Raw genomic sequence first — 14,924 nt, forward strand, 5'->3', positions numbered from 1 at the left:
CTCCCGAAAGGGTCTTTCAGGTCTGTCCACGACAGTCCTGTCCTGAGTGACGGGTTCTTCTGGCACCGTCACGAACACGGGTTGAAAAGTAACTTTTTTCCTTGAACAACTCTCGTGCATACTGGGCCACTTCTTGGGTCCAAGCCTCAAAACCCCATTCTTTCCAGGCACGGACATCTGTCCAATGGGGATGTAAGTCACAAGCTACACACACATCGTCATACACGTCTTGGGTAGCTAAAAGTTGACGAATCTTTTTTTCCTGTTGAGGTCGAGAAGTATCCAGATGAAAACGCAAGGCTTTGAGCAAAAGGAGTTTTTCGTGACCATTTAAGGCCATTGAGGTGGTAAGTACTGATCGTAAAGAGTCCACAAAGAATCGGCTGGTAAACGAAATCCCAAAAAACAAGTCACTAAGACACACACCACTTGTCGTCCCAAATTGAATGGATAAAATTCTTGTAATAATTGATGGTAATGATCCACGGTTTGAATATGGTCATTGAGTTCCTTCCACGGAATCTGTTGGATGACATGTGACATAAACCGTGGCATGGCAGCCTGTTTTTATATTCTCTTTTTTTTGGATGCAATACACGTACTTTCTAGCCAGAGATCTTCGTTCTCCAGTAGGGAATCTAAATCTTGCATACTGTAACCGAAACGTCAGAGTTCGTTTAGAAGTTTCCTCTTCCGCTAAGTAGATTCCACGTAACAAATGTTGGTAATCCTTTAACTTGTCTTCCTCAATGTATTGCTGTAGGTGAATCTCGAAGTAACCATAATTATGAACATGTCGATCATTAGCGACCTCAAAGTGTTGAACAAGGTCTGACCATTGAAAGAATTTCTGACGAATCAGTTCTCTTATACCATTCAGGTACCAGTGGTTAAAGATCTGGTGACGTAACGGATGCAATTGTTCTTTACGTTTCACTTGTATTTTGACCAGCTCTCGGTAAATCCTTTCTCTCAACTCCACAGGCAAAGCACGAATGTTCTCTTGTAAAGTATCCATGAACAGATTATTATGGTAAGAAGTTACTTCAATGTCTCGGTCCCACTAAGGGTAAGTAATGACAATTCGGTGACCATCGAGCATGTTCTACGTAGGCCGAATCTTGCGGTTCCCAGTGGTGAAGTGACACACCGCAACTGAAGCACTTGACTTTATCTCCTTCGCCCAAGTAGAACAATCCGGCTCTGGCTAATTCTTCGGGGGTCGGTCCTCCCAGATACTTTGGCCATTTTCCTTTGAACGATTGAAGACGATTTTCAAAGTCGCAGTATTCTGACAAACGCACAGGAAACGAATATTCGTCTTTCACAGGTTCGTTTCGATGAGGGTTGAGTGACATGGGCAGGAGTTTGCTCAGGGCTGGATGACATCCGTAGGGAGGTAAACTTGAAGGTCGACATTCCCCTTTAAACCCGGTAAAATGTCTAAGAGGACGAGCGGCATCGCTTTCGCATCCCTCAGGTTTGACACGCACAGCATCACTTTCCATGATAGGGGCAGTGAGAACAAAGTTCCCATGATGCTTTACGGCATCGCTCAGGTCACAAGGTACAGCATCGTATCCATCGCAAGGCTCACAATCGCACTCGTCTGCAAACTCCGTTACGCAATTACAATGGTAACCACATGGACAATCGCAGTTTCCTTCCGGACATTTTCCGTCGAAATGCCTGGGTCTTATCCATCCAGTATTAGTCACACTAGAGAAAGATACAACTTTTTTACAATCCCCAAACTGGAACGATGTCTCTTTCAAAGTATTCATCTTGTTCGCTCGGTCTTGGTAGTCACAATGAACTATCGATCTTGACCATAGCCCCCTTTTTATACTAGTCTCAATGCAGTCTCCAGCTTGTACATCTTTCCTTTTTTACGTTTTTTATGTCTTGTTCTGGAAGGTACCGTCTCTAAGGTACCGTCAACATTGTACCGTAGTGTGATGGGTGGAAAGGCCATAGAAAGGTAAGGGCAGTGCGGAGACCATCGAGTATGTTCCAGAATAGCTGAATCTTTATAGATACATAGATCCATTCGTAACTTCAGTCCGCAAGCAAAACACTGTACCTCGTATCCCAATCCTGACTCAGGTCCCAAGTAGACAAATCCTGTTCTAGCTAAAACATGCGAAGAAGGTAATCCTTCCCTATCCGTAGGCCATTTCTGAAACGTGTCCAATCGACGGGCACAATCACAATAGTCAGGTAAGAAGACTGGAAAATGGTAGGGTTTGAACTTGGAGTTCTCATCGGGTTTCTCACTCGATTCTTGCTGTGGCGAAGTCATCTTTCTGGTGGGTAACTATCCTCTTACAACCAATGTTTTATACCAACATGTCCATACGGCAAAGTAAAGTGGTTGGGCAGTCTCACTCGCTTTTGGTACACGATTTGATAAACTTTTCCCAAGGGTCGACTGACGATGTGGTGAGTGGGTAAACGTACAATCTTGTTCGGTTGATAAGTGGTCACTTTAAAGTTTCCATCCTCTCCCGATTGCAAGGCTTCTTTCAATACCCCAAAGTTGACCACTCGACTGGTACGATGATTCAGAGTCAGTCCTTTCACTTTGCACGTCGTGTGCACTTCTCCTTGTTTGTCCCGGTATTCGTAGCCGTAATTTTTGGGACCACCACTGACGAAACTTAGAATCTTGTCGTCGGGATGCTCGTCTGTCCAGGCTCCTAAACGGTCTCCTTCGATGTCAGGGTGATGTTGAATCGGGTGATGGATGTAAATGCAACTGTCCGTGTCAAAGTACAGGACGCGTTCTTCTAACAGTTCTAAAGCTTCGTACAATTTTAAGCGAGCATGGGCTGTCACGTAAGCCGCAATGATGACATTTCCAAAAGGGTCGTCTTGTACAAAGTCCAGATCTTCTTCGTAATTGACCAAGACCAAATCCTCTCGAACGACGTCCACGTGTTTCATGTATTTGGTTTTGTCGTGAATCATCTGGAAGTAGCGGGAAGGTTCTGTCAAATATTCCGTCTTGGGTAAACACGATCGTTGTGCCATTTTACCCCACAAGCAATTTAACATCACTTTGGCAAACGATCGCCTGCCTTCGTTTTTCTCGATGTGGTCTAAAGTGATGCCTTCTTGTTCGTAGTATTTCTCTTTGAATTTTATTTGGTCTTCGGGAGTGTGACACCAGGAAGGATAGCCGCTGGCTTCTTGTTTCAGTTTCAAAAAGGCATCCACGTAGTCGGCGAAAATGCCTTTCTGACTGGGATCACCCTTGTGGTATTGTTGTGTCTTGGGAAAGTGGCAAATTTCGTACACTTCTAACAGTTGGTATCCCATGTCCGGAGCTTTGAACAATTCTACGCTAACCCAGGTTCCCGTCAAGGCCCGTTCTTCCTGGCTGTGCTGACAAGGTTGGTCTTGGTTGCACGTTTCGGCACAAGTACGGCACAAGGGAAACATCAGTTTGCCTTGACAATGGTGAGGTAAGACGGGATGGTATAGGTTCGTGGGAGGCAAAACTTTACACTTGATTAAGCCTTCGTATTGTCGAATGTTTTTCAGGTCGATGTGTTCCGTGAACAATTGCGGGTGCCCTACAGGAAAGCGACAATATTTGCACACGTAGGGATACAGCGAACACACGTCCAAGTATTTGATTTCTTCTCCTTTCTCTTCGTCGGCTTGGTACAGCAAACAGGTGGCATTGGTCCTTCCTCCGTACAAACTATCCCTCGGGTTCAGCGGGTCCATGAACTGGTAACTTTCCACGAGGCGTTTAAACTCGGGATCAGTTTTCATACGGTGATCGTACTCGTGTTCCCACATTTCCACCACTTGGTATCCTTCCTGTTCTAACTTTAGGCGACGCTGACAAGTGTCCTGGTACAAGTCTTCCATGGTCCGTTGTAAAAACTGATTTTTAGTGTCACGGTCAGGGTAGCAGACGGGACATCCGTGAAATAAGCAGCCGTTAAACTCGTACACGATCTTGGGGTTTTCTAAGTCCCATCCATCGACCGAATATGTTCCGATGGTCTTTTCACCCCCTCCGTTGCGGGCATGCTGAATCCATTTATCTTCCTTGTCGCACAAGTAATGTAACCAGCGTAGGGCTTTGACCGAGTATTGACGCTTGACATAGTGGGTCGTTTGAGGGCTGATGACAGCTACGGTGTTTTCAGGCATGAATCGTTGGCGGTACACTAAGGAACACGCTTTGGCAATGGTGCAAGCTTCTTTCAAAGGATCGACCCCTCCGTGTTCCATGAACAGTTCTCGAAATTTTCCACAGCAACGCCGTAAAATGTCCACGTCGGAACGACAATACTTTAGCATTTCTTCCTGAAAGTCGAAAGGGTCCGAGGCGTGAGCCTGGTACCAAGCGTTTAAAGCTTCTCGTTGTTCGGTACGCATGTTGTCGGGGTCGTAATAGTGAGCCTCAGGTAAATGGGGTAGAACGGCATGTTGATTGGCTTCCGTATTGAAAAAGTGTGGAAAGTACCCTTTAGCCATTTCTGTCATTCCAAACGTTTTAGGCATTCGACTCAAAGGCATGGCCAAATAGCTCATCGAATCTTTAAACTGTACTTGTCCCACTTGCATGAAAATGATTTTGGCTCCGTTCAAAGTCACTTTAGGACGCTCGGTGCCTTGTTCCGTATAGTACCTCAAAAGAAACTGTCCATCGTATCCGGAGAAATTGTGAGCTATCACCGTGGCATGACGATGACAATCTCCGTAACGTTCGATGTCCTCTTGGCTCCACGTCTTGTCGACGGGGTCTAAAACCCATTGGGCAAAATCGGCTAACGTGTTCGGTCCCCGAAAGATTTTTTCACGCCCTCCAGGAATCTTGCTGCAGTGAGGGCAATGACTGAAGATAGGTTCTTGAATGCACTTCTCGCACGCTCGATGAGCCACGCAGAAATTAGGGATGTGAATGCCGGTCTCTTGCATGCATTCGAAATCGAAAAAGATGAAATTGCCTTTCTTCTTGTGACCGTCCTCTTTCTCTGGCGGGGGTTGGTATTTTTGCACGTAACATTCGTGTTCCAAGTCCACGATGTGGTGACAAATGTGACATTTTTTCTTTCCTCGACATACGTGTGCCTTGGCATTGTTGGTAAGTATGCCTTGTCCACACGTAGGGCACAATCTCAGGAGTTGACAAGCACATTTCTTCTGTGAACCTTGTGTCTTCAGATGTTGTTGGTAACAGGTAGGGCTGACAAACGTGCGCAGACAAGTCGAACAAGGCACTGGTTCTTCGCTCAGACAGGGTGGAGAGGCCAAACATCCTGGGCATTTCCATCCACAATGTTTGTGTTGCTCTCGATTGTTATAACCATAATCACATTTCTCACAATAATATCTGTATCCCAGGAATCCAGTGATACTGGTAATGGTATCGAAATGGTCATCGTGATAATAAACATGAATGTATTTTCCGTCCTTAAAATGTTGGCCTCGAAACAACAGAGGCCCGCGCATTTCCTGAGGCTGCACTTTCAAGGTGTAGCGTGGAGCTAGGACATCTTGCAATTTTTGCATCTCAGGAATGCCACAGGGTGTGTCTTTGGACAGGCCGGCTTGTTGCAACAGGAGTTCTGCTTCGTTTCATTGTTTGGCTCGATCGGATCGTTGAATGGTTTTCCAGGTTCTTTTCCATTCTACCGTGTCGTTCTTGTTGGCATAGGTTCGTCCCACCACGATGGCTCGGGCTAAACACATCTGGTCTTGAGGGTTGTTAATTCGGACGAGACTTGTTTTGGTGTTGCGACGGTCGTCCACCAATAACATCTTTTTGCGTCCTGTCCCTTGAGGAAGAGAGACGTGGGCCATTTTCAGTGTGGCTTTACCATCGGTGATGTCAAACTGGTCATTAGATTGTTGTACGTGTTGAATCTTGTCCATGATTTTGGAAGGGGTTAGTTCTGCGGGTCTGCTAAACTCGATCCAAACAGGGGATTTCAAACCGTCGTGATCTATGGATAGTGTCAAGCGATCGTCTTCTTTGGGTTGGCATTGTCGCTTGAGTGCGGTGAGCAAAGAATCCCACATCTCGGTGATGAACCCTTCTGCTTTCTCCAAGGGTACGTCGGCCTTGAAATCTTTAAACTTCACCGTGTAGGTGTAAGCCGTGGCTCTAAATTTTCTAGAGGAGCGCTTTTCCGTCTCTCGAATGGAATAGTATTTTTCAGGGTTGACTAAGGGTGGTGAACTTGGTTTAGAGGTTTCAAATTCTGGTTCACTCATGTCCTCTTCAAAATCACTGGCATGAATTTGTGCCAAGATTTCAGCTCTGGTACGAGGCGATAGATCACGTTTCTGCCTCTTGCTTTCTTCTTCTTCTTTCTTCTCGAATGAATTAGATCGTTTCATCTTGAAAGCAAAAAGTCAAATGACTCAAGTTCAAACACCATGAGTTACTTTATAGTCATAGCAGACCAGCGTATATAAAAAGGTTGTGAGTCTTGTCCTTTCACTATTCATTTCACTCTCAAGCCGAGCACAACGATGGAAGAGACTAACCAGATGGAACGTTTCGTCAGAGCTTTGCGAGGGGTCATTAGAAAATTCTCTTCAGACCAGCCTACGGACTACTCTCCTTCCTTTCGAGATAAAAGTCAAGATACTTGCTATATCTGTCAGAAGAAAGGGCATTGGTCTTCAGAGTGTCCAGACCGTCAAAAAAGAACAAAAACAGGGACTAAAAAAGACAAAAGTCAAGATACCTGTTATTATTGTCAAGAAAAAGGACATTGGTCTCCAGATTGCCCAAAAAAGAAACAAGAGGAGTCAGAAGAAAAGAGGGATTCTTCAGAAGAAGAGAGGGATTCTTCGGAAGAAGAGAGGGATTCTTCAGAGGAAGAAGAGGAAGAAAGAAGACAATTCTATTTACAAGAGGCAAAGAAACAGAAGAAGAAGAAAAGAAGAAGGGAAGAAAATGAGGAAAAAACGGTGAAGAAATTCAAAAAACAGAGAGACTAAACAAGGAGAAAGAAGAAGTCAATGAACTTTTTATTAAAGTGTTGTGTTGTGAATTGTGAATTGGATTGTAAAAAATGGATAAAAGAATAAATTAATGATATAAGGTAAGTGTCTTTGAGTTTTGATTTTAAAATAAGAATGACACTCACGCACTCATACAAAGACACGTACTATAGGGGTAAAATGGACTGTTTGTTTTTGGGGTTTTTTTGAGTTATTGGCAAATTGAAATTGTATTTCTTTTCGAGAAATGTGGGTGGCCCTGAAAAGGGCCTTTTTCTTCATGGTGAAGGGGTGAATTTAAGCAATCAACTTTAACTGCCTTAAGCCTTTGCCACGGCCAAGGCCTACTTCTGGACTGCGTAATGTTGATGATGATGATAATGATTGGGTTGAAATCACTAAGGGTGGTACGGTAGGCTTAGTCACAGGGTTGACGTGTTTAGCTCGGGAAGGTCGTATTCTCTTCGGTCGTAATAAAGAAGTCTGATACATTTGTTTCAGACTTCTTAACTCTGCTAAAATGTCCAACAGTACCGTGACCGTTTGATTTTCACCCTCTTGTTTCTTTGCTGCTACTTCTTCTTGCTGTTGTTGCTGTTGTTTTTTTCTTACCTCTTCTTCTTGCTGCTGTTGCTGTAGGAGAAAAGCTTGTTCCGCTTCCTTTTGTCGTTGTATAAATTTTTCCAATTCTTCTTTCTGTCTCTGTCTAAAATTCTCCACTTGCGGTAATGAAGAAGGTAACGAAGGTTCCGGAACAAATTCTTGCGAGGAGAGAAAATCCACAAAATCCCAATTCACCTCTTCTGAAAGTAAGTCCGGGTTCCCTTGGGCGGTCTCCCCTGTTGTTGCACCCCAATGGATCGTTTTCTGAGTTTCCGTCATGTTGAATCACTGTCGCATAGATTGACTGCACACAAGCGCTAGCGAATCTATATAGGCCACGTGACGTCACAGACTGCTCTCTTCGGATTGGATGCGGGCTGACTGAATTTTGTAACGCGTGTTCGGATTGGTGAATGAACTCAATCCGTTTCAATCCTTTCTGTCCCTATAAATAAGCGCAGTTCACTGCATTGATTCACCTGTTCTCGGAGCCTCAAGATGTGGACCGACGTTCAATCTTCAACCCTTGTGTCAACAATGATGTTCAGGACGGACATGCTCATGTATGTCCGGTCCAAGTGGACTGTTGTTGATAGGACAGATACTAGTCTATGGATGAGGAGAGTTTATATAGAAAGACAAGGATGTCTCAAGAGGGTACTTGTGTATGGACCGGCAGTTAGAAGGAGTTTAAGAAGAAGAAGATGTGACAGATGCCATCTATGTTAATATTAATATTAACATAAACCCAAAGGCCCTTTTCAGGGCCAGCCATATTTCTCGAAAAGAGATAGCCTTTCCATTGCCTACCCCTTTTTTAAATTTTTTTTTAAAATTTTTTTTTAAAAAAAAAAAACAAACAAAAAATCCCATGTTCAATTTCCCTTGTCGGTAGACAAGCCCAAAGTCCATTCCCCATGTTAATTTCCCTTGTCGCTAGAGTGGCCCACGATTTTTCTCCATGTTAAATTTCCATTGTCGCTAGAGTGGCCCAGGGGTCTCTGTAATGCTAATTTCCATTGTCGCTAGGGTGGCCCACTTTACTACATATATATATATATATATATATATATATATATATATATATATATATATATATATATATATATATATATATATATATATATATATATATATATATATATATATATATATATCTATATATATATATATCTATATATATCTATATATATCTATATATATATACATATATATATATATATATATATATATATATATATATATATATATATATATATATATATATATATATATATATATATATAGTAAGAATAAAAGAATCAATAGAAACAATATTGCTTTTTTTCATAAAATAACCTTTACGAGAGTATAAGAATAAAACCCCAATAGAAAACAGTTAATTTTGCACATGATCATTGTAACTCTCATATCACATGAACTATAGTAGCAGAATTTAAAATTACGAGAATGAAGAAGTGCTACCTTTGATGGCGAGGGGGATATTTAATGGTTTATTTTGTTGTTGATGTCTTTTTCATACCAAACCATAGAACATTTCTCTTAACATGTGGTTTTCATAAACGCATGGAACGCATTTCAACATCTTATAATTAATTATGGGGCCTCAAAACAAGTTTTTTAAAATATATATTCTCCTACGTGTTGTATATATTTGTCTGTCCATTTTTTGCGGACATTGATATGAACAAACACAGCATGATTTAAATGATATATTTGACACTGATGTGATATAATAAAAAAATCCGTCTTTTAAAGATAGTTCAGTAAAGCCATGCTTCTTTATTTTTGTCTTTTCGATGATACATTTATTATGTTATGAACAGTAATTAGGCAATTAGCCGAGGTTGCAAAAGTTCACTTAGCATGCTGGGAAGGATACCATACTTCTCCAAATGTTTCTTTTGCATTCTTCTTCTTCATGCTCGCAATTCATATTTTCTATTACCTTTTTCACACGTTGATTTTTGGTAAATGCTGTGTGAATTCATTTCAACATTAGAGTACCTATTCCAGTATTCTCTACGAGGCTTGTATTCAATCATGGAATCTCTCTCTCTTTTCCTCTCTCTCCCTCTCTCTCTCTCTCTCTCTCTCTCTCTCTCTCATGAGGATGAGAGCGCGTTTTCTTGTGGAAGTGGGTACGTAGTTTCGAAGATTATGGTAGACAGCTTGTTTCATTTACACGAATACCGTTGCTGTCTTGGTGATGACACATTTTGTTTGTTTTAATACGTCGGGGAATTAGCTCACATGGTAGAGCGCTCGCTTAGCATGCGAGAGGTACCGGGATCGATACCCGGATTCTCCACAATTTTAACACTTATTTTCTAAACTTTCTGATTTTGACTTGTACTTTTTGCTTCGCCGATATTTTTCGTGGATCGGGCGGGTAATACTGTCGTGAACGAAAGTACAATGTTATCCCTAGGGACAAATGTTTATTTATGTTACTATGATATGTGGATTCAGTATAGCAGATATATGTCTTTGTCACTACAAAAATTGACGATTGGGACTGACTCTCTCTCTCTCTCTCTCTCTCTCTCGGTTTAACCTAACTTGTACCATCATTTATAGGTCAAGAGACATCGTCGTATGACAGAAGTGAAAAGTACAGCTCACTCCTCTTCGCTCGCTTTTCATGGATTTTATACCGTATCTTGGTACTATGGTCCAGAAAGTGAGAGAGAGAGAGAGAGAGAGAGAGGGCTCTGGACAGTTTCAAATTTAATTACTAATAATCAATTTTTAGAACATTATAATAGGTTGAAGAACAACATAGACAAAACATTAAACACATTACAGTATGTGTGCCTTGTAACCAAGAAAGTTAGCGTATATTGTTGACAGTCTTTTGCAACTTTGTATCATTGAGTATAAAAACATCGTTGATAAATCCCAAGAAAAGTGTACACATACCGTTAGGACAAACCATATTTGTGCAGATTACTTGGTCTAAACTCAGGTTCAAGCTTTTCATCTAGCCCTAACTCTTTTCTCTCACTCCACATTTTTGCCTATTTTGTCCTTTAATCATCAACGGGGAGGAGGAACCTAAAGCAGAAAGGACTGCGATGGAATTGAATACTGCATTAAATTCATTTAGAAAACTGGAATTCTACTACTTCTATATCGTTATTTTCATAAGTCACTATTGATTCATGTGTGGAAATTCATCATTGATCGATAGGGAACACTCAATTTCAAATATCCTTATATACTATGCTGTCGGGCATTTCTGCGCACATGAGGTTTCCGTCTCCAATATTGAAGCAAAACGCATACCCAATTGACCTATCGCCAGTTGTCAATCATTCTGCTCGATTGACCAATCAGCGAGCGCTATTATACACACCTCCAGGCACTGTTTACGTCCGCCATTTTCCTCCGACAAGCTGCTTCTATCGATATGGACTCGGCTATTGTATATATTTACAAATTTCGCAACGGTTCGGAGAAGTCGCCCCACTTCGCCTGGAGAAGTCGCCCCAAGGATCATGTATACTAATTCTGAGATACAGCCACATGGTTAAGACTTTATTTATTGTTGTTTTTCTTCAACTTAATAACTTATTAAATTTATCAAATTTGCAATTTTTCAACTTTTCCATTTGATCAGTTCCACTTGTGTACTTAACGAAAAATAAGTGTTATCTGTCCCTTTTGCTCTGCTCTTCAAATCATTAGATGCATTTTAATAATATTTGTAGAGATAGTGTTATCAACATTTTTTATTACATTTACATCTAAAAATGAAACATGCGTACTAGATGCAGTAAAAGTAAATTTAATCGTCGGGTGAAAATGATTTAGGCGATCAATAATTTTTTTCAGTTCTTCAGTTGAATGCTTCCAGATCATAAAAATGTCATCTAAAAATCTGAACCAAAGAGATGGATTAAACTTTTCGTATTGAATAAAATCCTTTTCTAATTCACCCATGAAAGGGAAGAGTATATAGGAGCCATATTAATACCCATTATCTGTATGTAATTCGTATTATAAAATTGAAAATAATTATTTTCCAAGATAAGTTTTTATTATTTCACAAATATCTTCGCTAGATAGTGTGCTATTATTAGGATTGTTATCAAGAAAATATTTGCACGCTTCAATACCATCTGAATGCGGAATGGTGGTATATAGTGATGTTACATCTAATGATACGAGGATTGAAATTATCAGATAGATGTGGAACAGACTTCGACTTTTTAATGAAAGTAGTTGTATCTTTAATGTATGAAGGAAGTGATTTCGTTAAAGGTTGTAAAACACTATCAACAAATTTTGATAGGTTTTCAGTATATGAACTACAACCTGATATAATGGGTCGTCCGGGATAATTTAAAGGTAAATTATGGTCAGGATTTGTATGAGTTTTGGGTAATATGTAGAATTGAGGTGTACGTATGTTAAGAGGGAAGGTATCAAATTCCTCACATACGGAATTGCTATTTTTGAGGTGTACGTATGTTAAGAGGGAAAGTATCACATTCCTCACATATGGAATTATTATTTTTCGCGATCTCATTAATGCATGTTGAACTTTTTTATTTAATTTCTTATTGAAGTTCAACTTCTTTAACATAATCATCTTGATTCACAATAATAATAGTGTTTGACTTATCATCCTTTTTAATCACTATACTGTCATCATTCATTAGATTATATACAGACTTAATTTTGTCCTTATAAATATTACTATGATATTGCTTTAATTTAGTTAATATCTCTTTTGTGATCGCGTATATATACAAATATAAATATGAATCACGTAAAAGATGACTTAATTCTGTTATAAAAAGGTTATTTGGGTAACAAGTTTTTGGATGACTTCTCCAACCAATTGGGGCGACTTCTCCAACCACTCTGGGGCGACTTCTCCAGATACGTGGGGGCGAGTTCTCCGCATACTGACGTAACTTAGAGAAGTGCAATCGATGGATAAATGCTCTCGCTTTCTGTCGCTGTCTCAGTGTTGTTTCATATGACAAATATTGCTCACCAATATCGTCTGGTATATCTTTTAATGTTATCACGCCCGCCATTTCCACAGAATGTTTGTCGGAGGTTAAGACGTTGTCAAGTCACGTGTTCGGTAGGCGGAGCGATCTACCTTCTGGCGTAAGGTCAATTAGACCGATTGACGACAATAAATTCCGTCAATGCTTACCATTTGAAAAGAAGCTATTGTCACCAGAATATTCTGTTCAAAATAATATTAATTTTTTATACACGGGATACCGCCCCTGTGTTTTCATGGCTCGCGATATGTTGGCCTATTCTGCGTACAGCTTTCAAAAGATATAATGTTTATCCATCGGGCTATAGAAATGAAATAGCATTACTTTGGACTGTTTCTGTCAGCAGTTCAGTCGAGTAACTAAGTCAGGTTTATAGCTAGTTTTCAAAATTCAGCGAAACAATGCCAATAAATGGCAAGAGATCTTAACCAAACTAAACTGATCTTGTAAAAAAACTTTTAGTAAATTACAACATTTTACACAAAAATACAAGCTATTATTTGGAATAGAAACAACAATGAATCGGATGTAATGTGTTTACAACGTCTTGCTTATGGGGAAAAATTACTAAAGAATTTAGAAACAGACTATACGCCGGGGAATTTCTTGAGAATCTCGTTCTAGCGGCAAGTTGACAGGTTGGGTAGCAGACGATATTGTACGTATGGGACTTCTTGCAAAATTGGAAACTTGCATTAAGATGCAAAATTTTATAATCTATACATTTTAATCGTTTAAATAATGTGTTTATTTGTAGGGTTCTGAAAGATACTTAGTAAATATGATTTTCTGGGATTCAGGTTTAAGAAGTTCATGGATTGGGTCTTCGTGTTGCGTATTATTGCGCCATGAACGGATCACAAATTATTATCAACATTTTAATAGCCATATTAATTTTAATGTATGTGGTATATATATATCTATCTATGTATATATATATATATATATATATATATATATATATATATATATATATATATATATATATATATATATATATATATGATCATTGTAACTATGATAACACATGAACTACAGTAGTAGAATGTAAAATTACGAGAATGAAGAAGTGCTACTTTTGATGGGGAGGGGGATATTTCATGGTTTATATTGTTGTTGATGTCTTTTTCATACCAAACAATAGAACATTTATCTTAACAACATGTGGTTTTGATACACGCATGGAACGCATTTTAACATCTTATAATTAAATATGGGGCTTCAAAACAAGTTTTTTTATATATATTCTCCTACGTGTTATATTTATTTGTGTGTCCATTTTTTGCGGACATTGATAGGAACAAACACAACATGATTAAAATTATATATTTGACACTCTGATGTGAAATAATAAAAACTTAAGCCGTCTTTTAAGGATAGTTCCGTAAAGCCAAGCTTCTTTATTTTTCTCTTGGCGATGACACATTTATTATGTTATAAAAAGGAATTCGGCAATTAGCCGAGGTTGTAAAAGTTCACTTAGCATGCTGGGAAGGATACCATACTTCTCCAAATGTTTCTTTTGCATTCTTCTTCTTCATGCTCGCAATTCATATTTTCTATTACCTTTTTCACACGTTGATTTTTGGTAAATGCTGTGTGAATTCATGTCAACATTCCAGTACCTATTCCAGTATTCTCTATGAGGCTAGTATTCGATTATGGAATCCGTCTCCCCCCACCCCCCACCCCCGTCTCTCTTATGAGGATGAGAGCGCGTTTTCTTGTGGAAGTGGGTACGTACTTTTGACGATTATGGTAAACAGCTTGTTTCATTTACAGGAATACCGTTGCTGTCTTGGTGATGACACATTTTGTTTGCTTTACTACGTCGGGGAATTAGCTCACATGGTAGAGCGCTCGCTTAGCATGCGAGAGGTACCGGGATCGATACCCGGATTCTCCACAATTTTAACACTTATTTTCTAAATTTTCTGATTTTAACTTACGTTTTGCTTCGCCGATATTTTTCGTGGATCGGGCGGATAATACTATCGTGAACGAAACTACAATGTTGTCCCTAGGGACAAATGATTATTTATGTTACTATGATATGTGGATTCAGTATAGCAGATATATGTCTTTGTCACTACAAAAAATGACGATTAGTACTGACTCTCTCTCTCTCTCTCTCTCTCCCTCTCTCTCTCTCTCTCTCTCTCTCTCTCTCGGTTTGACCTAACTTGTACCATCATTTATAGGTCAAGAGACATCGTTGTATGACAGAAGTGAAAATCACAGCGAAAATCCTCTTCGATCGTCTTTCCATGGATTTTATACCGTATCTTGGTACTATGGTCCAGAAAGTGAGAGAAA

At 39.7% G+C, this 14,924-nt stretch overlaps 2 non-coding genes across 2 annotated transcripts; both read left to right on the forward strand.

The window, feature by feature from the left end:
• Nucleotides 1-9,819: 9,819 nt before the first annotated feature.
• Trnaa-agc (transfer RNA alanine (anticodon AGC)) lies at nt 9,820-9,892 on the forward strand. The gene has a single exon. It is a non-coding gene; the product is annotated as a tRNA-Ala (tRNA).
• A 4,549-nt stretch (nt 9,893-14,441) lies between these two features.
• Nucleotides 14,442-14,514, forward strand: Trnaa-agc (transfer RNA alanine (anticodon AGC)). Its single transcript has one exon. It is a non-coding gene; the product is annotated as a tRNA-Ala (tRNA).
• Nucleotides 14,515-14,924: the final 410 nt, after the last annotated feature.

The sequence above is a fragment of the Sinohyriopsis cumingii genome, chromosome 15 (assembly GCF_028554795.1).
Source record: "Sinohyriopsis cumingii isolate HCF-2022 chromosome 15, ASM2855479v2, whole genome shotgun sequence".
Classification (NCBI taxonomy): Eukaryota; Metazoa; Mollusca; class Bivalvia; order Unionida; family Unionidae; genus Sinohyriopsis; species Sinohyriopsis cumingii.